Source organism: Pinus tabuliformis, chromosome 1_1 (assembly GCF_031772625.1).
Source record: "Pinus tabuliformis cultivar Carrire ecotype Pingquan chromosome 1_1, CPIR1, whole genome shotgun sequence".
Taxonomy (NCBI): Eukaryota; Viridiplantae; Streptophyta; class Pinopsida; order Pinales; family Pinaceae; genus Pinus; species Pinus tabuliformis.
In genome coordinates this window covers 166,141,434-166,167,943 of record NC_142297.1, presented here as the reverse complement: position 1 = coordinate 166,167,943, position 26,510 = coordinate 166,141,434, and the positions used below count along the sequence as shown (strand labels likewise).

The following is a 26,510-nucleotide window of genomic DNA, read 5'->3' as shown; positions in this document are numbered from 1 at the left end:
AAAGGGCAGTGCCTACTGCAAAGAAGGCATAGAAATAAGATGATGCAGTTGTATTTCTAACTGCAAATCTGATATTTGAATTGACTAAACTATAAACATAAATTGATTTTAATTAGAATTGACATCAAGAAGTAGAACTGTGTTGATGTATTTAATTGACAACACCTTTTTTTATTCTGTTTATGTTTTTATTTACTGTAATTTTTTCAATTGAAAATAGGCAAAATGTTCACTTAATGGAAGTTTAATGTACAACCTCAGTGAGTCTAGCAGTTAAAAATATGTGTTTCCTATTTGAAAGTCACAGGCACAATCCAGAAAAGATAGAATATGAAGAGGTCTTTTATGCTACAAACAAAGAATCTTACACATCAATTTAGTGTCTAGCTAAAATATGTTACAATCTAGAAAAGATAGAATATGAAGAGGTCTCTTATGTCACAAACCTGTATCAATTACATCATCAACATGTCAGTGAGTTAATTTCAACTGCAGTTGTCTCATGGATTGAGAATTCATCAATGAGATAAAATTGATTTACTTCTACAATTTAAAATAGATTTCATTGTTTCTAATATCTAAACCCAAATGTTGTAAAAATTATTGATTTCAAGACTAAACAACATCCAGGAATGGATGGTTCAATGCATGAAAGAAAATGTTGAAAAAGATTTAGAATGCCAACGTTGAAATAGATTGCTCCTCAAACTGATTTTGTTTCATAGCACCACAAATGTCACTATGAATTAATGCAAGAACTTCAAAGTGCCTCTGCATATCATTTATCACAAAAAAATAAAAAATAAAATAAAATTGGTGAACAATTGAACAAATACGTGAATACACACTAAGAAACAAAATCTACATGTCATATTGGCAGAATATCGAATATGACAAAAATTATTATGCATTCAACCTTTATATATGATTTTTGAAGCCAACCACAAATGAAAACATATTTCATGTCCTCAATAATGGCAACTAAAGTAAAAAGATGTTAATGAATCTCAACAAAAATAAACATGTGCATAACATGTTCATGTATGTACAACGTAAAGGCCCAATGACATACAACTAACTTATTCAATTGTACAGTACAGGGCCCTAGATTTTGATTTGATGTTAGGATCTAGCACAACTGAAGTACCATCTAATTCATCAAATTTGAGAAGCATTGTGACATATAAAAAACTAGTGAAAATAAACAAATATTAAACCATTATTTTTTGATATTAAAGCATTATTTTTATCAAAATACGCAAATGCATATGCATGAGACCTGTACAAAGTTAGAGGCCTCTTCAATGATTCCAATAAGGATATATCCAATTTTATAAATAGACAAAAATGCAAGCACACGTTTCATGCTTGTTTGGGTAATAGCGACTAAATTACTTAACAACATGCTAAAAAGATCTAATATTTCCAAAAGATGTAGATCTTACATCTCACTTTTCCACAATCTTTTGTTAAGGCCATCATATGAGTTGAACATCAAATAGCTTTTGTGTCCAAAAGCATAATTTATCAAATTTAGATACCCTATCTACGAATATCTTCAGACGTCTATAATTTTGATTGTTACTAATGACTTTTCTTTTCCTATCCATTAAAAATAAAATATTAACAAAAGTTGTACCTTTTGAAAGAAGATCAAGAACTTGAACCTTGAATCCAACATCTCGCTGTACTGAACTCCCAAGTAGAAAGGGCTGATTCTGGTAACATATTTGTGAAGTATTTGGTTGAAGAATAGTACCAGCATCCAAGGCATAGTTGGCTCCATGACGAAAATCAGAGCCTAACGACTGTAGATATGGACTAAGAAAAGGCAAGCTGAAAGCTTGAGCTGCTCAATTGCCATCAATAAAAATGTCAATCACTGACTGGAGCCTCATTTTCCCTTTTTTTAGTAGATGAGCATGGAGCCGATTACTTCTTTGAAGGAGAGAACCAGGTCTAGTCTAGCCAGCATGCCATAACAACCTATGGTGGTAGCAAGTACCAATCCCAACTCCCTGCCAAATTTAAGAAGCTGCTAGCAGTTCAGCTGAGAAATCTTGCCAAATATGGCAAGCTCATCAAGGTCAAGAAATCCTTCAAGATTTCGGAGGAGCTGAAGAAGCCCATGAAGCCCAAGTAGGCCAAGCCTGTAAAGGCTAAAGCCCTGGCCAAGAAGCTCGCAGTTAAGCCCAAGAAGGCTAAAACACTCACCAAAGTAGCCAAGGCTCCTAAAGTCCCTGAGCCGAAGCCTGCAATGTCCCCTAAGAAGGTAGAGAAGGCATTGCAACAATGCCTGATAAGAAGGCAGTACCCACAAAGAAAGAAAATCCTTCCAAGAGGCTTGCCTCTTCCTAGGCTATAAAGAGGACGACTTCTCCTAAACTGAAAATGGCAGTGCCTGCCGTAAAGAAGGCCTAGAAATAAGCTGATGCAGTTGAATTTCTAACTGCAAATCTGATATTTGAATTTGAATAAACTCTAAACATAAATTAATTTTAATTAAAATTAGCATCAAGAAGTAGAACTGTGTTGATGTATTTAATGGAGATGAATTGTCACTCAATCAAGACCAATTGAATGATTCTATCTGGCGATTACATCTTTGAAGGAGAGAACCAGGTCTAGCCAGCATGCCATAACAACCTATGTTGGCAGCAAGTACCAATCCCAACTCCCTGCCAATTTTAAGAAGTTTCAAGCAGTTCAACTGAGAAATATTTCCAAATCTAGCAAGCTCATCAAGATCAAGAACTCCTTCAAGCTTTTTATAAGAAGGTAGAGAAAGCAATGCAACAATGCCTGATAAAAAGGCGATACCTACAAAGAAAGCAGATCCTGCCAAGAGGCTTGCCTCTGCCTAGGCTATAAATAGGGAAACTTCTCCTAAACTGAAAAGGGAAGTGTCTGCCACAAAGAAGGCCTAGAAATAAGATGATGCAATTGTATTTCTAACTGCAATTTTGATATTTGAATTGAATAAACTATAAACATAAATTGATTTTAATTAGAATTAACATCAAGAAGTAGAACTGAGTTGATGTATTTAATTGACAACACCTCTTTTTATTATGTTTATGTTTTTAATTTTTTTCAATTGAAAATAGGCAAAATGTTCACTTAATGGAAGTTTAATGTACAACCTCAGTGAGTCTAGCAGTTAAAAATATGTGTTTCCTATTTGAAAGTCACAGGCACAATCCAGAAAAGATAAAATATGAAGAGGTCTCTTATGCTACAAACAAATAATCTTACACATCAATTTAGTGTCTAGCTAAAATATGTTACAATCCGGAAAAGATAGAATATGAGGAGGTCTCTTATGCCACAAACAAAAAATCTTACGCTCTAGTGTTTGGCTAAAATATGTTATTCTCAGCTAAAATATGTTATTCTCATTAAACGATTAAAAACCAAAAATTAATTTTTCATAAATTTCTCTATGAGTAAATAAAGAGGCCTTACAAACATCAAACATCCATTTGAGGCTGGCCTAGCTAAACTGTAATGTTGCATTAGATTATTCTTATTATCATATTCACTTTAAGTCCATTTGAATATATGTTTGCCCAATACAGCACATGGTCAGTGCTGCAGTGTCCTGCCCTCTTCAAATGTAGAACAGCTTGAGGAAGGTTAAGAGAGAGGGAAATCACATCACTAAGGATCATGAAATGAGACAAAGAGTAACAATATTATTAAGAGGGTGACACAAAAGCAAATTGGATATGGAAGTATATGAAGATATAACTAAGCTTTTTACACTTAACTTTCAATTCCTATTACCATTTACTTGCCCAATAACATTTCATTCCATGTTCTCTCTTTGACACACGCTAATGTATTACGTAAACAATTTACATAATGTGACCATTGCTATAACGCCATAACACTGTGACACCACCCTTGATGGTCACAACAATGACAAACATAGCTAAAAACATCCCTTCCAGCAGTCCAATGAAGATGTCCTAGAGGCTAGAGTCTATTCTATTTTGTACAGCCTTCTCTGATGATGTGATACTAAAGATTCCTTTTACAAAATTTTATTGATCCTGCAAAGCTAAAGAGAATATTGTACCCTGTACATCTTGTACTCTCTACTTCTGATCTGTACCTGTGACCTGTACATGAGATATGTACCAGAATCTTGTTCCAGTATCCTATAGTTGTACCATAGCCACCTTGTCGTCTGCAACTACTCAAGACTATATCCTGTTGTGCATGTACCCAGCCATATCCCAAGCTATTATGTTGTATATGCACCCAGTTCTATTCTAATCTATATCCTGCTGTCAACATTTCCACTTACAACAATATTATTTGTGTTGGAATCAGGAAGTCTATAGGCCTTTGAAAAATCAATGAATTGAACAAATATGTACTTATTGCCTTTTTAGCTTTTTGTTTTGTATCACAATTATAAGCAGGACAACCAAAAATTATAAGGTATTTGATTGAAGATTTTATCTTGGGTGACACTTCTTCAGATGTCCTTCCTCAGAACTGCTTTACTTGGATTTCAATTCAATAAGGAAACAAAAGTGTTGGTTGCTTCCGCCATGAACCTGTTAGGTAGGCCTTTATCTTCAACATGTTCCTAGCAATTACCATCATGGTTCTATTATTTCATTTAGGCACCCCATTTTATTGAGGCATATATGGAAGAGTCGGCTACATTTTATGCCTTGGTGCTTAGGTGATCTTTAAAAAATATCTTGAAACATATTCCACTATCACTTGTCCTCAGACTCTTCATCTTTTTGTCACTGAAATTTTCATCTTGCATGGAAAATGCAACCTGAACTTCTGTGAAGAATAAAAATAATGCTATCTAATTTTTTAGAACAAAAAGATCCCTGAATTGGAAACCTTGCATTCCTTGACATAACCACACCCCATTGATTTCCAGCAGTTGCCATTGATGTCACATAAAATCCCTCTTCCTATTTCTTACTAATCCATTTAAATGGAAAAGAATCGCTCACTTTATATGATTGTTGTGTATAGAGTGTACCTAAGAAAAACCGGTGCATCATCAGATCACTACAAGGAAGTTTAGTAAACACTCAAAAGCCTCAACATCAAGAGTATTTCCTAGAAGCACAAACATTACAGATATTACTCCAACAGTCCAGAGTAACAATCAATACCCCAACTGCAACAACATGGGTTGCTTTATTTTAGGAACTACTATGGCTAAATCAAACTCCAGCAAACATTTATGCTAGCTTCTATACTCTTTAACTTCGAGATATCTAGCTTCTAGAATCTATACTCTTAAACTTAAAAATATTAATGGCACAGAGATCTAATTTTAAGGTATTAGGACCATTTTTTTCGATGCATGCATTTCACTTCAACAATGTTCCCTATTATGTTCAGGTTGTTTAGAAGTTAGACGTTGTATAGGTTCTATCAAAGAAAGGTTGTTTAAAATTAAAAACCGATTGCTAATACCATGAATACAGTCCTACACTAAAGAAATGTAAAGATTCCTAGACCACTTTTCCTGAAAATAAAGAATAAAAAAATAGCAGATTAGTTTCTAGCAGTTATAGTAACCTAAAAGACTTTGATGAATCAAATTTAGTAGTATAAGTCAAACCTTTACATGAGTGCCAGGAAAAGCAGATGCTTGAAGCGTTTCCTGTACTTCACTTGTAAAATTCTTTTTCGGCTTGCTCAGGATTAATGCAGCGTGATCAGGAGCTGCAACAATAGAAGTTATTTGATAGCCACTATCCCATCGTCTGTGAATACCTTCACTTGGATAGAGAAAATCAAGCTCAACAACCTGAACAAGTGCAACTAGTAGTTAATGAGAAATAATGGTTTATTAAAGAGATAAAGTTTATAAAGCAAATAACATGGAAAATGCAACCTGAACTTCTGTGAAGAATAAAAATACACAAACTTTTCGAAAATTACTGAGCAATTTCAGTACAGAACTCAATACAGGATCCCTTTATTGGGGTTTGTAGACAAACAAGGGTTAACAAATATGGGATGCATGGCCTACATTTTTGAGCTGGGAAACCTTACAATGCAATCCATCAATCTCTTCATCCAGGTCCCATGAATGGGATTCACCCTCAATTGCAATTGTTCGTTCTGGTGATTCGATATGCTGCTCAGCCCCTCTCTACAAAAATCAATCAATATCACCGTACGCATATCTCCATGAAGTGGATAAAATAGCAACAGGCGTGCTCAATTGACAGAATGGTACCTTGATCGGAAGGGCCCTGAAGGGTAAGTAGAATTCCATCTGGGCACTGATGCCATCAACAAAAAGCTTATGCAGCGGTTTGAAAAGGAAAATTGTATGGGTTTCCAGAACGAGTCTATGGGAGGAATGCCACCATCGAAATCAAACTCCCAATAATTTTGAAGGGTATGTTTCAGAGAAGGGTCAACCCTTCTCTACAAAAATTAATCAATATCACCATACACATATCTAAAATATCAACGATCGTGCTCAATTGATGGAATGATACCTTGATCGAAAGGGCCCTGAAGCACGGATGCCATAAACAAAACACTGATGCAGCCAAATCCAGAAGACACCCACACGTTCAATATTTTTCGTCTAATCCATGACGCTCCACAGGGCCAAGGACTGCACAGTGGCCAGCGAATTCAAGCAAGATCCTCAACTCGATGACACAAGTCCTAGCCACTCCCATGTGACATGGAACAGTGTTTCAGAAAACCTACCAAAGGCTAAAAAGGTAAGATAGGTATAGTTTCAGTTATAACAAGAACTTTAATCTAAGGGTGGAAAACATTTTAATCGTCTAACATCAAATTAGAGGGACCATAATAAGACACGTAATCCAAGAGGAGAGTTGATTGCAAAGAGAAACGCCTTACGAAGTAAAAAGGTTAGACAAATATTCATATAACTCATTTTACAATTTTATTATTGTTTGGAGTACATACAACACATCATGACATTAAAATATTTTATTAAACTAAGCGACAGGGAATGCTAGGTATGTGGCCTTGTTTATTTCAATTTCAATAATTCTAATATCTATGTTTAATTTATCTTTCAATATTAATGTATTTAATTAATCAAAATATTCATAGTTATTAATATAATATAATATATGAAATAAAAATATTATATATATATATATATATATTTGGCTAGACTGGCACAATTACTACTATGACCTTTATGTTTTTATGTCTAGTTACTATTTTAATCTCTAGGTGTCTATTTATGCCTAATGGGAATGTGAACCTCAACCTCCATACACATAATACTTAATTTTCAAGGTCATTACTAATTAAGTTGCCCCAAGAGCTAACATAAATTATAAATATTTAAATAATGCAACCTTTAATAATATAAAATATCTTATTTTTATATATATATATATATTTAAGATTATAATTACTTTTTTAATATTATTAAATAAGGTTATTGTGCTTATAATAATTTTTTGTTTGAAGTTATCTGTGTTTTCTTCTATTACCCAAGAGATAGTACAAGATCATCCTACGAAACCAAATGATCTGAACTTGCCTAGGAGGAAATCAGGTCTGTTGACCATCTTCTTGTTGAATAAGCAGTCCAAAATTTAAATTTTGCATGTGTTTGAGTAAAACAAAAGGAAAGACCATATCATCAACACGCCTATCGCTAGCAAGCCTGCAACAAGAGGCTTCCAACATAGAGTAAAACACATTATTCATTAGAAGACTCAATTGGGGCCAGTCCTTTCTACTGGAACCTAGTGGGAACGTATGATGATTGCATAAAACATGCCTCTATTCTATCTTGTCTAATATCCAGCTGAGGCATATGAAATTCCACGTGTTGATGATCTCTTTTAATTCCAGTTACTACCTATAGAATGCATGATTTCTCTCACAGTCCTCCATGCAGTGCTCTTGCTAGTAGTGTTTTGATCTACGAGTATAATAATAATGTCTGAATATATAAGGTGTGCCTTCCTCTGGTATGGTTGGGGTCAAGTACTAAGTCATGGAATTTGTTGATGAGCTTCGTGTCTGATGGGAGTCCTTCCTCATTAGCCATTGTAGCTTCCCAATCTTGAATTACATTGCGGGTTGCAGTAGAAGTGGTGCCTTTGTATCTATTGGTAGCCTTTATGCCATGTGTGCTACCACGACCCTGGCCTTCACCTCGACGAGAGCCACTCAACACCCGACCTCGAGAACCTCATCATGAAGTGGTGTTGCAAACCCAAGTTGAGGAGGGGCAATCCATCTTGCCAAACTAGTGTCTTCATCCCTTATTATTTTATTTGATGTTGCAATAACCAAAAGAATCACTTTCCACTATAACTGAGAAATGATTGGAGTCTCTTAAAGGATGCAGGTCTCTGATGCTTAATATTCTAGATCTTGAAGACACTAAGGAATAATCATGAAATTCAATGTTGCATTCATAAAACATAAATTGGGCTTGAAATTGTCAGTTTCTCATTCCACTTATTTCTTTGCTCCACAATTGAGAATGAAACATGGTAAACCAAAGGTGCAGTTGAAAACTAACCAGACATAAGGCTCTCCCACCCACCATAAGAAAATAGATCCTTCCCCACAACTTGAAGAAAAGAGCAATCCACTTACCAATGGATATGCGAATAATCAAAGTGTTGTCGAGTTTCCTTGGTGAGAGAGCTCTCACTGATGTAGAAACAAGTACATAGACATATTTGAAAGACCCATACCAAATTTTGCAAGAGGCCAAACCAAAGAAAGAAGGGGCTGATTTAACAAGGATCATAGTTGTGTCCCATCCTGGCTTGCGAGTCGAGCCACCAGAAAAGAAAAAACCACAAAATCGATACCGAAAGCCATTTTCGTGGACAAAATAGAATTCACTCAACCCACCCCAATTCATTTTAGAGACTAACACAGAAAAAACAAACTTAAATTTCCTACCTCTACAGGCAATATTTCAAAAGAAAATAATTTCCAGCAAGCACACAATCCAAATGATAGTAGTTTCCATTTTCCACAAATTTGCAAACACAGGATTCCTAACAGGTTATATAGAATAATAGAGAAAAACATACCCACGAAGAGGTGAGTAGGCGTCAATCCCTGGTTTCATCCCCTTGTCCCCAGTGGTGAACCACCACATGCAGCTAAACATTCTCCTTTGCATTAACCTTTCAAACTGTCTGACCACCCTCAAGGTTGTTATTTGTAACCGATATATGAATACCAACAATGTATTGCACCCACCTCTTGCCATGATCTTTCTCTTGTTTCCATTTATCTCTTGTCTACGAAGTTAATGATGCATCTAGTTGCATGTGGGGGGTGACCACCAAATGCATGTGGGGGTTGACCGCGTGGCCACCTACTCCCTTCATCACCATCGATCATAATCAACACTACCCAATCCCATATCCCAATGGATCACTCATTCATCCTCTCACCCCCATCGGGGAGTGCTTAGAATGCATGTTTTTAATTAGGTGTGATTCCCAATTTTTTTTATATGGATGATTGTAGAAAAAATATCTTTAAAATATTAAAATTGAATATATTATATAGAGAAAGTTGTAAAATAATTAGTAGATCATGGTAGTTTTGTTGGCTTAACAAGTCAAAAAGGTTGGCAATGTGGCAAAGATTATGAAAATTAGACAGATGAGAGTAAGATTCGTAGAGTCCAAGAGAAAGTTATTTTCATCTTCATCCCTCTTAGTATCACAAAGCTGGCAAACTCTTTGACCCAAGATATTTTGGAAATCTACAAACTACCAATTTAGCATGAAAAATAATATTAAATTTAAATATATACATTTAAAAAAAAATATTTATAAATCATAATTTTGTTTTAAAATTTCATTTCAATTAGTAATATTTATTATTTATTATATTATTTTCTAAAATATATATAATGTTACTTCTTATGATCGTCGACTACTAAGCAATAACCCAAGAATCGAACCTTCTTACTTAGGTTGTACCTGATTGATAACCCTAAGGATCCCAATAATATAGTCACCTTGTCCATAAGTTCCTTTCCTGCCTGCTCACCCGAAACGCCAATAAGAATATCATCGATCCCGATCCCAATCTGTAACTGGTGGCTATGGATCTGCGACTGGATTTGTATATGGATCCGTAACTAGCTTTGCCACTCGATCTACCGAGGAAAAAAAAAAAAAAATTAAATTTTAGAAAAAATATTATATTTATCAAATATATTTTATTTAATTTATTAATATTTATATAAAACCTATATTTTTTACTTTATATGAACTAAAAAAATGTTTTTCCATATTTAATATGAGTTGTGGTGATTGTATTAATCTAAAATATTTGGAAATGTGTCCCTCCGTTTATTATTATTTATTATATTTGGAAATGATTATTTACTTATATTATGGTTTGAATTAAGATTTTAATTTAGTTGTTTAAAAGCATTTTAGATTAGCTAATTTGACTTCTAAAGTAAAATGTTTAATAATATTGTGTTCCAAAATTCAACAATAATTAAAAACTTTAAAGCATGGCTAATATTTATTTTAAATAATAAAATAATATAAATATAAATTAAAATATAAAATATAAAATTTCATGCTGACCTCATTTTCTTGAAATAAAAATAATTTAATACTATTTATACTTTCACTCAGCTCTTCTTCTATCATCATTCAATAATTGTCCTGATGATGGATCCCTGTTGGGATTTGAAACATTGACAAGCATGATTATTACTGTGGGTACTCCAAAATTCAACTAAAAAAAATAAAAATAAAAAATGAACCACAAATGCCTGAAATCCAAAAAAAAAAAGTAATTAAAAAGTTTTTAAACTTTTTTTTAGCTAAATTAAACATACATTTTATATTAATTATTTTTATTATTATTTTCGTTTTTAAATTAAAATATTTGAAAATACTGAATTTCATAAAATACCATTAAAAAAATCAAGAATAATCAAACAGATGTTTCCTTACATTTTATATCAATTAAACTAACTTATTAAATTATAAATTTTTTAAACATCACAATCCATGTTCAAATATAATACATATTTTAACATCTGTTTTAGGATGTTTCCCATGATTTAAACTAAATAAAAATAAAATTTATATTCGAATGTTTAAAAATATAAAGTTTTGTTTATAGTGATTAAGATTACTCATAAAATACTCTGATGGGGTGTATCAACATTTGGCAGGTTCAGCTCGGATTACATCTCATGAGGCATGTGGTAAGTGTAATGATGTTGAACCATAAAGTGATGCAACGAGTTAGCGGTCAATCGAACCCTCTAGACCTACCTCTAGTTGTTATATTCGGTGGTGGTGATATGATAACTATTGTTTTTTTGGGTGATGAACTCTACGTGTAGGGTGGAAAATGAGAGAGTCAAAGGCCGAGCGAGCTTTCCAAGGCCACAAGGTCGCTAGACCTCTGTGGAGTGTTCGGACTCTAGCGTTGTGGCTTCTTTGTTGGGTTGGTGTGCATTCATATGGGACCCTGGTTCATTTGGATGTTTTACTTGTTTCTGATGTGTTAAGGTTGAGTATGAAGGGTGGAAACCCGGGAGCCACCACAAGAGGGTTGTCTTACTACGGTGGGTTCTCGTTGGTTTCGAGTTTCTTGTTTATAATTCGTTAAGGTCTTTCCCTCTAGTGCGATTGCTGGTGGTGGTTTGGAATTCGACGTTGCACATTACCTTCTAGGAGGATTGACTATATTGGTAGACACATTTGATTTATGAAGATAACTCTCTCATCGTCGATCAGGGTCTGTGGTGGCACTTGTTTATGTTGAGGATCTTGGGAAAACTCCGTAAAAGAGGGTATGTTTTTTGTCACAGAGCAGCGTATAATTCCCTAGTTACTTGTCTCCTACTACTGTGTACTGAAGAATTAAGTGATCCATTGAGTGTGTGGTTGTATGGTTTTGGGTTGAGACTTGTAGTCAACCCTCCCCTATTTTCCTTGTGAACTGATAGAGGCATAGCATCGTTTAGGAGATTCAATGGCTTGGTCAGTGCTATAAGGCTAGAATAGGTTGTGCGTGGTATTGTTCGTGGGAGCTAGGGTGTGTGCAGTTGGTTCTCTCCTCCTCGGAGTTTGTTCCCTCTCCGGTCATTCTGAGCGGCGGTTTTCAGGAGCGGCCAATCATGCCTCGACAGCATGGGCGACCTCGCAGTGGAGATGGGCATCAAGAACATGTTCGACGACAACAAAGTGGTTCGAGATTGGTGACAGAGGATAAGGTCAACGGTGAATGGGGGGATGCAGCTGCTCAACCTTGTTAGCTTTTTCTAGGCAGAGTGGAGGCTCCAACCTCATTAGAAACTATTGAAAATTAGTTGAGAGACATCCAAGATAACTTGGACATCATGAGAGATCACTGGTATGAAGACAAGAACGAATTAGTGGCCCATTTTAATGACATCCAATTTTGCCTCAATGAAACTCTGGAGCTGCTTGAGAGCATATGTCACAATCAAAGGCACCTCAATGATCACTTGCGTGATCTGAAGGCCAAAGTGGAGCACATTTATTTCCATATGCATGAGCGGGTCGACTCCTCTGTAGGCCCTCTTGGAATTACACCTCACCACACTTCATGACATGTTTATCTCAAGCTCTTGGTCCTTTTTGTCATATTTTTGTAATGTAAGGCTAGTAAGCCTATCAGAAATAATGGTCATCTGGTTACATCCTCTGTTATCTCTGGCGCCCCTAGCTTTGCCCTTTGTCTATAGTGAAGCTAAGGGGGGCATGAAACCTATTTTTGTACTTTGGATTCCACTGATGATAATATAATGATGCTCTTTTAAACGACAAAAAAAAGTACTCATAAAATAAAATATTTAGAAATAATAATTAATATTCTAATTTGTAATATTATAATTTAAAAATATTACTTACAATTTTAAAAAGAGATTTTCTATCATAATGTAAAATATTTCAATGAGTACTCAATTAATTCACACAATTCTTTTCACTTATTCTTCACATTTCCAAAAAATAGTTGTTTAGCCTTGGCTTATCTTTGCAAGATTTTTCAGTTGACCTACTACAATAAAACCAATACTTCGATGTTTTATGTCTTCATGCATGTGATACCATGTCTCTTTTGCATGATGCACACATAAACCATAGAAACTCAATGTGAACATGTAGTTCCATTACTCTTAGATATGTCAAAAAGTAACAACCCGGTTATTAAATGAGGAAATGAGGAACTTCATCAATAGATGAAAAAAGTCGCTAATGTTATTCTCAGATTGCATAAAAAGGTCTCTAACAACCATCTCGGATTGTCCATAATGCATGTTCCAAGAACATAACCAATAATCAACCATGTAGAATAATTTGTGCCCCTATACTCACAATATGGCAAGATGGTTGGCGAACACTAAGTACTCCCAGAACTTGACACAGGTTGGTGCAGCACTTCCAAACATAAACAAAAAAAATATAGTAATTAAAATCACACTCCAAAGCTTTAATTAAATCAAAACTCTCAAACTTTATTTCCCCAAAAGATTACATGACTATTTATTTAGAGGAGAGAAGTTTCTTGAATCTCTTATAGAGAAACTTCCTCCTAAATATTTGGAGGAAGTTGAGAGCTATCCTCTCAATTTTAGGATTCTATCCTAACTTCCCTATCTCCTAATTAATTCTAGAATGACTCACTAGTTCTAGAAAATCCTAGATTCTTTAATTAATTAATTACATAAAATTAAATATGAGATGCTCCTCCATCATACTACCCAAGTAGAAAAATTCCATGTCCTCCTAACCATGAGTCTTGTTCTTATGTCTTCCTGGATCCCATATATAATTTTGTTCATGTTCTTGTCCTTTTACATCTGCTTCTCAAAATTTACAGTAACTCCACTCATGCTTTTCTCACTGCAAAACATTTGTCTTCACCATGCTTCTACTTACCATTTCAAGAGGAATTTTCCTAACCACGAAAACCATCAAAAGAAGAGTATATGACCAGACCAATATACCTTCACTCTTATCCCATGCTTTTAAACTTGTTTCTTGAAATATTTGCTCTGCTTGATTGAAATTTGTCTCGATGTTGCTGTTAGTTCCAGTCTTCGCAGCCTGTCACCAGGGATCAACATGAGCTCTTACTATGTCTGGTTTTGTTAGATGTTTTGCACATTATGTTCAGCACAAAACATGTCACAAGTGTGTCCATCAGAAGAAGCTCGGAAAAATATTTCCAAGATATGATCGAAATGATTGAGTGATTCTTGGTTATGCATGTTTTGAGGTCAGTTGTTGTGCACAATGACAAGTTTAGTACAAAATCGGTTTCTGAAATAATGGTAAAGAATTTTTAAAAAGTGAAAGATATTTTTGTTCATCACATACTAAATAACAAAAACCTCCTTCAGTTTATGCACAGGTGCTACTATGTGGGAGATATACGGTGATATTTGGAGCCTACATTAAAACAAAGCAATTTTTTCATATTTTTTACTGTTTTAGTCATTTTAGTTCGGGACCATTTTACAACCGATGGAAAGTAATTTTGCAAAACCAAAGGAGGTTTTTGTTAAGCAAAAGCCATATAACAAAAAACTCTTTCATTTTATTCACAGGTGTCATGGATTGGGATATGTGACTAGATCGTTACAGCTCATTTTCACAGATTTAAATTTTTAATGATTTTCTGTTTTAGAGATGATTTTGCGGAACAGATTGCGAGCTACTGGAAATGAATTTCCCAAATTTGAGAGAGGTTTGTCTCCAACATGACCTTATCTACAAAAATCTCTTTTAGTGTTGTAACAGGTGCTATGGTTAGGAGATACGAGTTCATCTTCAACACCTATTTTCAGAAATTCGGCCCAAGTTTAATGTAACTAATTCTATTTTGAAGAAAATGGTTGAGCTCAATCCCTTAGTACAAGGATGAGAAAATGTATATATTTTATGAATTTCATAGTGTAGGGGTTGGATTTTGGTAGAAGGTTGGACTTTTGAGAAAGCCTTGAGCTTCATTGTACACTCATATCAACATTTTGGCTAAGGAATTGAGATCAGGATTTGCAGCACTCTTTGGGATCCATGTGGCAATTTGTCTTGGTACAGTGCTTTCCTTTGTAATTGTGAATTTATTTATGTGATTGTATGCCATTATCTCTCTTATTTCTTCTCAGCTAAATCAAACAAGAGTGTAAGTAGAATCCATTGAAATTGCAGTGCTCTACTTGAGGTTTGCTTTAGTCTTTGATGTTTTCAGCTGTTTGGAGAGGATCCATGAGCTTTCTTGCCCTCTTTAGCTCCTCACCTGTCTAATCCTTCCATCTCATTCAATTTTAAGTGCCAAAAACAATTTCCTACCTTGCCCCATTGAGATCTCTGCAAGACTGAGCCTCATTCCCCGCACCCAAAATCTACCTTTCCATCTGAGCCAACAAAAACATCATTTTATTCAATCAAACTTTTTCACACATATACCTAGCCTAAGATCAGTATTTCTATTAGTCATCTCAAGCCCTCATCGATCATAATTTTCTAAGATTGACCCGGAGAGAGCCCTCTCCTGACCTGGTAGGGCTAGCTACCAGGCTGAGCGTGGTTTGATGTTGGCCTTGGATCCTACCTTTTCAGCCTGAGGTAGATTTAGGCACTAACATAGTGGCGACTCCACTGGGGAAGAGATTGTTTGTTTGTTAGTGTTCTTAGTTTTATAAACTACAGACAGAGTCTGAAGATTAGCCAGGTAGCCTTCGAAACGCTTTTTCTTTGCATTAGCGCAAGTAGATAAAAGCTACTTCAGTCAATCTCCGGTCTAGTCTTATAAACGGAATATCTAACTGGAAAATTGCTCCAGTAAAATTTTGTAATCAAGTTCAGATCTAATTGCTGATGGTGGATAGCAGTCAGACACATATGAAGGCTAAAATCATCTACCTGGCGACTCCACTGTTTGAAATCCCGAGTTTCAAAGTATTGATGGTGGCTCCACTGGCTAAATGAAGGACTCAGATGTTGCTTCAATTTGTTCAAGGTATTCATGTATCGATTTTTCTAATCTTCCTGGTTTTCCTAATCAATTACCAAAGGATGCATACATTTTGAGTAATGGCCCTAAATTAAATGGGGAAGATTTGACTTTGACTCTAGAACATATAGAAAATTTTAAAACATTTGTGGACATTCTTAGAGTTAAAAAGGAAGATGTCTTCATCATATTGTTCTTTGATTCGTTTCAAGGCAAATGTAAAAAATGGATTGAAGGTTTTCCTATCAGATCTATTAAGTCCTTTGCAGATTTTTGGTATATCTTTCTTGAAACATGGATGGAGAAAGAGGAAGAATCCGAAATAGAGGTGCCCTCTATTCAAGGTTTTAGAGAATGGGAAGATATGTGCACGGATGATGAGGTAGATGAAAACTTTTCTTCATCTCTTTCTTCTTATCTGAAATCCTGTCGATGCAGCCATGAAGTTAAGCTTAATTTTTTGCAAGAGTTTGCCATCAAACTTGAAGGAGATCTAACTGAATTGGAGACCCAAATATAGTCCCAGGATTCGGATTGTCGAGTCCCATTCTTTGGGGATCTTTTTCAGCAGAAGGAACAAAAGGTAAGGCTGCCCGTGGATATTTGCATTGATAGTTTGCAGCTGGAAGCATGCATTGAGGAGTTGGGGCAGAAAATAGAGTTTGGTTTTTTCGATCCTATTGCAATGTACATGGAAATTTTTTTCAGTTTAAATGATAGATCAAATTGTCTTTTACACAACCAGACTCGTTATGTGCATGTATGGCTGTCATCCTTTACATTTGTGTCATGGTTGAAGCACTTTCAAGCAACATCCTTGTCACAGTTACTTGATTGGTTGATATGGCATTACAACATTACTTGATCTATCAATTTTGCAGAAAAGTGGGTTAGATTTGTACATAAATAAGCTGCCTGAGGCAGCATTTCAGTTTGCGGTATTTGTTTATGTACATGTTGCAGTATGTATATGTTTTTGGATTGGTATGAGTTGTTTTGGGTTTGCAGTTGTTTGACCATCCATGCCCAATGGAAGAGGCACTGTCTGCTTTTCAGATATCTGTAGTTCTTGGCACCTCCAAGGAGCTACCATCCCCATTGGAGCTGATGTTAGTTCCAGTCTTCGCAGCTTGTCACCAGGGATCAACATGAGCTCTTACTATGTCTGGTTTTGTTAGATGTTTTGTACATGATGTTCAGCACAAAACATGTCACAAGTGTGTCCATTAGAAGAAGCTCAGAAAAATATTTCCAACGGTATATCACGCTTCCATAACCGGTTTCTAGATTAGAAGATATGATCGAAATGAATGAGTGATTCTTGGTTATACATGTTTTGAGGTCAGTTGCTGCGCACAATGACAAGTTTAGTAAAAAATCAGTTTCTGAAATAATGGTAGGAAATTTTTCAAAAGTGAAATATGTTTTTGTTCATCACATACTAAATAACAAAAACCTCCTTCAGTTTATGCGCAGGTGCTACTATGTGGGAGATATACGATGATATTTGGAGTCTACATTAAAACAAAGCAATTTTTTCATATTTTTTACTGTTTTAGTCATTTTAATGCGGGGCCATTTTACAACAGATGGAAAGTAATTTTGCAAAACCCAATGAGGTTTTTGTTAAGAATGCGCCATATAACAAAAACCTCTTTCCGTTTATTCACAGGTGTCATGGATTGGGATATGTGACTAGATCTTTACAACTCATTTTCACAGATTTAAATTTTTGATGATTTTCTGTTTTAGAGATGATTTTTAGGAACAGATTTCGAGCTACTAGAAACGAATTTCCCAAATTTGAGAGAGGTTTTTCTCTAGCATGACCTTATCTACAAAAACATCTTTCCTTTTTGTAACATGTGCTATGGTTTAGGAGATACGAGTTCATCTTCAACACCTATTTTCAGAAATTCGACCCAAGTTTAATATAACTAATTCTATTTTGAAGAGAATGGTTGAGCTCAATCCCTCAGTACAAGGATGAGAAAATGTATATATTTTACGAATTTCATAGTGTAGGGGTTGGATTTTGGTAGAAGGTTAGACTTTTGAGAAAGCCTTGAGCTTCATTGTACACTCATATCAGCGTTTTGGCTAAGGAATTGAGATCAGGATTTGCAGCACCCTTTGGGATCCATGTGGTAATTTGTCTTGGTACAGTGCTTTCCTTTGTAATTGTGAATTTATTTATGTGATTGTATGCCATTATCTCTCTTATTTCTTCTCAGCTAAATCAAACAAGAGTGTAAGTAGAATCCATTGAAATTGCAGTGCTCTACTTGAGGTTTGCTTTAGTCTTTGATGTTTTCAGCTGTTTGGAGAGGATCCATGAGCTTTCTTGCCCTCTTCAGCTCCTCACCTGTCTAATCCTTCCATCTCATTCAATTTTAAGTGCCAAAAACAATTTCCTACCTTGCCCCATTGATATCTCTGCAAGACTGAGCCTCATTCCCCACACCCAAAATCTACCTTTCCATCTGAGCCAACAAAAACATCATTTTATTCAATCAAACCTTTTCACACATATACCTAGCCTAAGATCAGTATTTCTATCAGTCATATCAAGCCCTCATCGATCATAATTTGCTGAGATTGACCCGGAGAGAGCCCTCTCTTGACCTGGTAGGGCTAGCTACCAGGCTGAGCGTGGTTTGATGTTGGCCTTGGATCTTACCTTTTCAGCCTGAGGTAAATCTAGGTGCTAACCGTTGCCAACAAATTCTTCAATCTTCTGATTTATAACAACTTTTAGAAGTCTTCCATCCTCACATTCTATTTTTGGTTCATCATCCCTTGAAGCATTCCAATCAAGTATTGTTCTTCATCTCTGATAAGAACAAAATTTGGATTTTGTTCTCTTTCTTCATCTTTCTCAATCTTCACAACAGTTTCAAAAGATTGTTCATCACTTGTATAAAAAGCTTTCCGAGTTTCTTCCTCATAATCAGCTACTCTGTGTTCTTCCTTTAACTTGTATCTCACCTTTTGTCTTTGTTTATTTAAAGTTTGTTTGATGAGATATAGTTATTTTTTATAAGAAGAGTATTTTTGCTTGGCTTGATTAAGTTTCTCACTGAAGTGGGCAAGTGTTTTTCCTTTTTGACTTAGAACATCTCCTATTGTAATTCCATTGACATCAATCTCAACCTCTGAAATTCTTTTTGGAGTTGGCCAATTGATTATGGCCTTCACTTTCTCGTGGTCCATCTTTAGTCCTTCCCTTGAAATCACAAAGCCTAAGTACAATAATTTTGTCTTCATGAAACTACACTTCTTTAGATTGATTAACAATTTCTCTTATTGTAGCTTCATTAAAACTTCTTAAGATGTCTTAGGCGCTCTTCTATTGATTGAATATAGATTAAGATATCATCAAGGTAAACTATAGCAATTTTTTTAATGGATTCTTTTAAAACTTCATTCATTAGCCTCACAAAAGTAGTAGGAGAATTGGTAAGTCCAAAGGGCATTACCAACCATTCGTATAAAATATTATTAATTTTGAATGTTGTTTTCTATTCATCGCCTTCTCTGATTCTGATTTGATGGTATCCACTTTTTAAATCTATTTTAGAAAAAATATGCAACACCACTTAGACAATCTATAAGATCATCAATACGGGATAATGGAAACCTGTACCTAATTGTAATTTTGTTGATTGCTCGAGAATCTGTGCACATTCTCCATCCATCGTTCTTCTTTGGATTTAATACTATTAGAACAACACACAGACTTAAGCTTTCTCGAATAAGACATTTATCCAGCGAGTCCTGCACTTGATAATCTCTTCGTTCTCTTTTAGAGTCATTCTATAAGCTGCTTTGTTTGGAAGGCTAGCACCTGGAATGAGATCAATATGATGGCTGATGCTTCTGATGGGAGGCAATTTATCAAGAAAGTCATCCACTACAATATAAATAAATCATTCAACATGCTTTTAATTTCTTCTGGAAGATCATTCAGATTTGTATTTTTGAGGATTACCTTTGACTTACTGATCAAGGAAAAATTTATGTCATCATGCTTGATTTCTTGAAGAAATTATTTCCCTAAGTAACATTACCTTTGGTCTTCTTTTGTGCTTTGTCATTTTTTAAAGGCAAAAGTACATGCTTTTCACCATCCTTTTCAAAAGTGTAGGTATTGCTCCTTCCATTGTGCATCGCTTTCTTGTCATATTGATATGGCCTTCCAAGCAAGACATGGCATAAATCCATAGGCATAACATCACAAAGAACTTTATCCATATAACTTCATATTTGAAACTCCACTTCACATTGTTCATTAACTAGTATCTGATGTACTTTTTGCAACCATGAAGCTTTGTAAGGAGTAGGATGTTTAGTTTTTCTTAAATTTAACTTTTCTACCATTTTAGTAGATACCAGATTATCAGTACTCCCACTATCAATAATGACTTTACAACATTTTCCTCTTGATTTACAAACAATTTTGAACAATGTTTTTGTTTGTGTGGGTTCCTTTACTTCTTCAACAGACTTTATAAAGTTATTTTCATCATAAGAGATTCACAAGTTTCAGGTGCATTTTCAAGTGTAGAGGATTGTACACTTTCTGTATCAGTTTGTGTTATATGTGTGCTTCCTTGATTAGAAAATATTTCTGGATATTCATTAGATTTACGACCAATTTTACTACAGGTATAACATCTTACCACGAAAGAGCGATCTCTGCCTCCTTGATATGGCCTTCATCCTCTAAAGTCTCCTCTTGATGATTCTGCCTATTCTGAACTGCTGCCTTCTTCTATTTGAAATCCTCCACTAAAAATTCCTCTGCTTGATTATCCTCTGCTTTGTCCTCTTTCTCTTTCACTCTGCTTTCTTGGAAATTTTTCTTCAACCTTAAGAGCTATTTGGTAAGCTTCTTCAATCGTTTTCAAAGACAAAATATTCATTTCATCTTGTATTTCGAATTTCAACCCATTAGTATATCTAGCTAACATTTCTTCATAATTTTCCAAATGACCAGATCTTATACTCAATCTATAAAACTCCTTTGTATATTCTTTTACAGAACTCCTTTGTATATTCTTTTATAAACATAAATTTCTGCTTAAGATTTTTCATTTGGCGAAAGAGATTTAACTAATAATCTTGAGGAAGAAATTTACCTTTGAGTTTAGCCACCATCCGAGCCCAACTAGTGATCTTTCCTTTGTTGTGATTTCTCTTTTCATCTTGCACATTGTACCACCATAATGCAACATGTCCCTTTAATCTTGTCACTGTGAACTTAACCTTCTTCTCGTCCATGACACCTTCATAATCAAAATATTTGTCGATGCACTGATCCAATCGATCAATTCTTTAGGATTTAAACTGCCTTCATACATAGGCACATCCAACAATCGCATGGAACTTATTCTCGCGATCGTCTTAACCATCTTCTATTCTGCAGTTTCTTCTTCAACTTTTTCTTCTAAGCTTTCTTCCACTTCACTGATATCACCGATGTCGACATCTCTTTGATGTGTTGTCTCCAATGCATCCAATCTGGTTCTAATATGTCTTACTTCATCAAGTAGAACTTGATTTGCAAAATGGTCTTCCTCGACCAATTCCAGCTCACCTCGCTCCTCTAGCTCTTTGGGCCATCTTAATTAAAATAAAATATAATAATCCAAAACAAAATAAATTTCTTCTTTTATAAAAATCCTTTATTTTAAAATGCCCCTTTCATACATCAATGCTTTATTGTGCATACATTTTATTAATATGGAACATATGAATACATCCCTTCTATTATAGTGTTTTATAACTTATTGATTTCAAAATAAAATCACTTCCCCCAACGCACATCATAATCCATTAATATTACACCAACCACACCATATATATTCAACGCATGGAAAAATGATATTACCATCAACAAAATTATGGCAATATAATTCTTATGTTATTCACAACCAAATCTATATTTGATGGCTAATCAAATGCTTCATAGATTGCCTTACCCTACTCCTGCATGAATACATAAGCTTGGATAGCTTTCCTCATGGCTCCATAGCAAAAATCATCAACGTAGCAGCTCTTTCTACAACATTTGGTTCTGCAGTACGTGCCTGGTAATGAGGTTGAAATTTCAAAGACATGTACCAATCAACAGAACGACACAGATCCTCAACACAACTGACTCTTCTCTTTCTCTGCAACGTAGCTCAACAATGTAATCGTTCTTTATGCATTGGGAGAAACATCAATTCTTCCTCTTTCTCTACAACATAGCTCAACAATGTAATCGTTCTTTATGCATTGGGAGAAACATCAATTCTTCCTCTTTCACACATAGTGCGACAATGTCAACACAAGATTCATGATTTCCTGCACATGTCCTTCTTAAACCTTTCTAACGGCTCCATGCTCTAACTAACCGATTTGGACTTCTCAGAAATCAAGCTTTGTTCTGATGCCCACCAACCTTCTTCTAGTGATCTCTTCTTCACAGTTGTAATGATTTTCAACACATATTGAGAATAACACAAGAAAAAACTCCCTCTCTTTTCTTCCAAGCTTGCTCCTTTAAGCACATCACAACACGACTCTCGCAATCGCAAAAAACAAACACAATGATTACAACATGGCCTCATGTCCCAACCTAAAGGCGACTTCTCTCACGTCCAACTCCTTTGATGGCACATTCAATTCCTCACGATGCCACTGATATCATAAGAAATTTATTCTAATAATATGCAATAATTTTCTAGCTCTGATACCAAAAAGGTGCAATGCTTCCAAACTCAAACAAAAAATATTCCAGTAACTAAAATCACACTCCAAAGCTTTAATTAAATCAAAACTCTCAAACTTGATTTTCCCAAAAGATTACATGACTATTTATTTAGAGGAGAGAAATCTCTCAAATATCTTCTAGAGAATCTTCCTCCTAGATATTTGGAGGAAATTGAGAGCTATCCTCTCAATTTTAGGATTCTATCCTAACTTCCCTATCTCCTACTTAATTCTAGAATGAATGACTAATTCTAGAAAATACTAGATTCTTTAATTAAATAATTACATAAAATTAAATATGAGATGCTCCTACATCACAAGTCAAATAAATTAATTAGGCACATTGTACAAATTGGAGTACTGCTCTTTGATCCACTATTATAGAGACATAGATAGCTACATTGTAAAGTAAATCTTCCACTAAACTACAATTGATGTTAAGCTCAATATCAACCCCTTGTTAACCTTGGCCCTTTATTATCCACGGATATTCAGTTATTACATTTCCATTTATATGTCGTTTTGTCAACTAGAACTTTTCATTATATTATTTCATTATAATTGTACCCATTGTCTCCTATTTATATACTAAGGAAACCTAATCTTAGGATCGTCAAATGAGATATTATATGTTGTACTTAATGTAAAAAGAGGTTTTCCACTCAAGTGGACTATAATTATTGGTTCCTTATCACTTTTAAGGTGTGTGGTAAATAACATTTCATATCAGAGCATACAAACCTAGGGTACAGATGCTTCAAACAAGAAATTTTAACATTTTAGCTATAAAATTTTTATAGGGCATTTCATATGGTGAAATTTTGAGTATATTGAGGGGAAATCTAAAGAAACATTTGGTTAAATTTTAATATTTTGGTTCACCATATTTTTGGTGATATAAGTTGTGGAAATTAGGGTTTCTGATTGGTCCTGAAATCTGTTTCAAATGATTCATCTCATAATTTCCACTATATATTTATTTTTAGGATGTTTCAATCATTGGAATTTTGAGTAATTTGACAAGACATCTAAAGGTACATCTAGTAAAAAATATGATTCTATACATTTAGAGATATACCCTATGGAATTTAGAGTTTGTGAATGGGCCTAAAATTAATTTAAACAAGTAATATTGGAAATTTTACTATAATTTACTTTTTGTGAAGATTCAAACTGCGAAATTTTGATCATATTGAGAAAACTATTCCAATGTTCGTATAGTAAATTTTTCATATTATGGACCACTATAACTTTAGAAATATAACATTTTGGAAGTTAGTGAATTGTCATAAAATAAATTTTAAAAGTGTGATCATGGCATTTTAGTCATAACCTCTTTTTGGGACAATTTCACTAGTAAAATGAGAGATTAGTGACTATGCGACTAGAAAAGTTAGTCACCATAATTATTTCAAGTGAATTACTACTATTTAAGAAATTGTAAGCGACCCAACTAAAAACAACTAACTTAAGTAACTAATTTAGTCTATGGATATACAACTAGATAATAAGTGACCAAATTAAAAGAAACCAACTTAAATGTCAAATTTAGTCCAAGACTAAAATATATGACTATATAATAAGTGACAAAATAATAAATGATTATTGTAAACGAGTACTATAGTCCAAGAATAAAAATATGACCAACTAACAAGTACAAAGTGTATATGAATTAGTCATTTTTAATTGTGTCACTCTAGAAATGGAAAGTTGCAATTTTGATACTGAATTTTTACACTTCAATGTGAATTTTAACAGTGCAGATAGATTTAGAGATCCTTTAAGGGATTCAGTATATATATATATATATATATATATATATATATATATATATATAACAAAGACATAAACCTAAATCATAGCAAAGACATTAGAAAATCAACCTAAAAAATAAAAAATAAAAAATATTTTATTAATTAATATTTAGTTTAAAAATATAAATTAAAAATGAAAAGAAATTTAAAATTAAAAAAAATAAAAGAAATAATAAAAAGAAACATATATACTAATAAATATAACTAATTACATGAGTAAGTAAATATAACTATATATTCTTAGAATCTAAAAACAAACAACACAAAATTTTATAATGAATAAAAAAGCTTGAAATTAAATCAATAACAAGAGGGAATACAACCAATAAGTATTTTTATGTTAGATTAGGGGCTAAAATATTTTAAAATGTAAGTATTACTTTTTATTAAATAAAATGTATTAATTGAAAAAATATATAAATGAATATATATTAGATAACTTTATATATAATAAATAAAAAAATAATTATGTATATAAAAAGTTAACTAACTTGCTATATGGTTTTATTATTTAAAAGATATAAAAAAATGAGATGGAAAAACAAGGGCATGATAACAGATATTATAATGAGAGGGTCGGACTCCAATTGTTGCTTATCTTCCACCTGTTGTCCTTATTTAGGTTGTTAACACATTTCTCAATTTCTATAGCCTCCCTTAACTTCTTGTGATGAAAGTGATCGATCTTTGCAATGAATCGGGGCGCTTAGATGAATATGTGGTGTTGAGACTTTACACCATGTTTAGTTAAGGCATAAGAGATAAGGGAGAAGTTTTTTTTAGGGACTAAGAATCTTGTTTTCCTTCCATTTCCATCGCAGTGGCCATAAAACCCATTCCTATTATGTAAAAAATACTAATTGTGTCCATATTCCCATTCTAATATCTTGTTCACGGTAATTGACACATGAGAAGGACTTGTTGTAGGCCTAAGGCCCTTTTTCATTTCTTGGCGAAGATATTAGCCCTAACTCCTATATATGATGTGAGCAACCTCATAATGGAACCCTTATCCTAGATGGAGACTTAAAATCCCTCAAAGAGGTTTATATATTTTTTTATGGTATTTTCGATGGAATGTAAGCCAAAGAAGTTTCATTTTAGGCTTGGCCATTGTTTTCATCCCTTTTCCATAGTACAAGCCTAAGACCCATTCTTACTATGTAAAACATACTAATGACACTAAAGATCCCCCATAGAGGCCTAAGACCCCCTGTAGAGGTCATATGTGGTTCTTTTGAGAAGTACTTCACAAAGTTTGAGAGCCTCTATTCCCCCACTTTCTCACCTCCACACACATTCCCCTTCCGCACACGTCTTTCGCATATTACACCATTTCGTAGAAACATTTTGGCGAAATGTCACAAAAAATCAATCAATTACCCTTTTTTGTGAATTGACGTGTAAGCAATTCATCATTCAAGTGCTTAATAACATTTATTTCTAAAGTGCAAAAAGATGTTTTCATAATGAAAAATTGCATACCCCACACTGCCTTAATCGCGTCACAATACTGATAACTGTCAAAATAGGTAGGGACTATGCTACTATCACTCTTGTTTTTTATACAATATACTTAAGCATATTAAATTTAATTATTCATTATATTTTTCCAAACTTCTAAATAAATATTTTTCTGAACTTTTGTTTTGATTAGTTCTAAGAAGAAAGAGCATTGTGACTATAAGAACTGACTCTCATGCACTTGGAAGTAAAATCATACATCGATCTATATTCCCAAAATGCCTTCGGATGAAAGAATTTGTCACCTTTGTGATACTAAGAGGGTTGAAGACGAAAACCACTTTTTCTTGGATTGCCAGACTCTTACTCACATTCGTTCTCTTTTCCAAAAAAATTTCCACACTACCAAACTTCTTGACTTGTTAAGTTAGTAAAACTATAGTGATCTAGGAAAGTTTCTTTCCCTTC

General features: G+C 34.2%; 1 pseudogene; it reads left to right on the top strand.

Annotated features, from left to right (window-relative positions):
• The first annotated feature begins 6,599 nt into the window (after positions 1-6,599).
• The window catches only part of LOC149212100 (uncharacterized), a 36,574-nt pseudogene continuing 16,663 nt past the window's right edge, over positions 6,600-26,510 (top strand).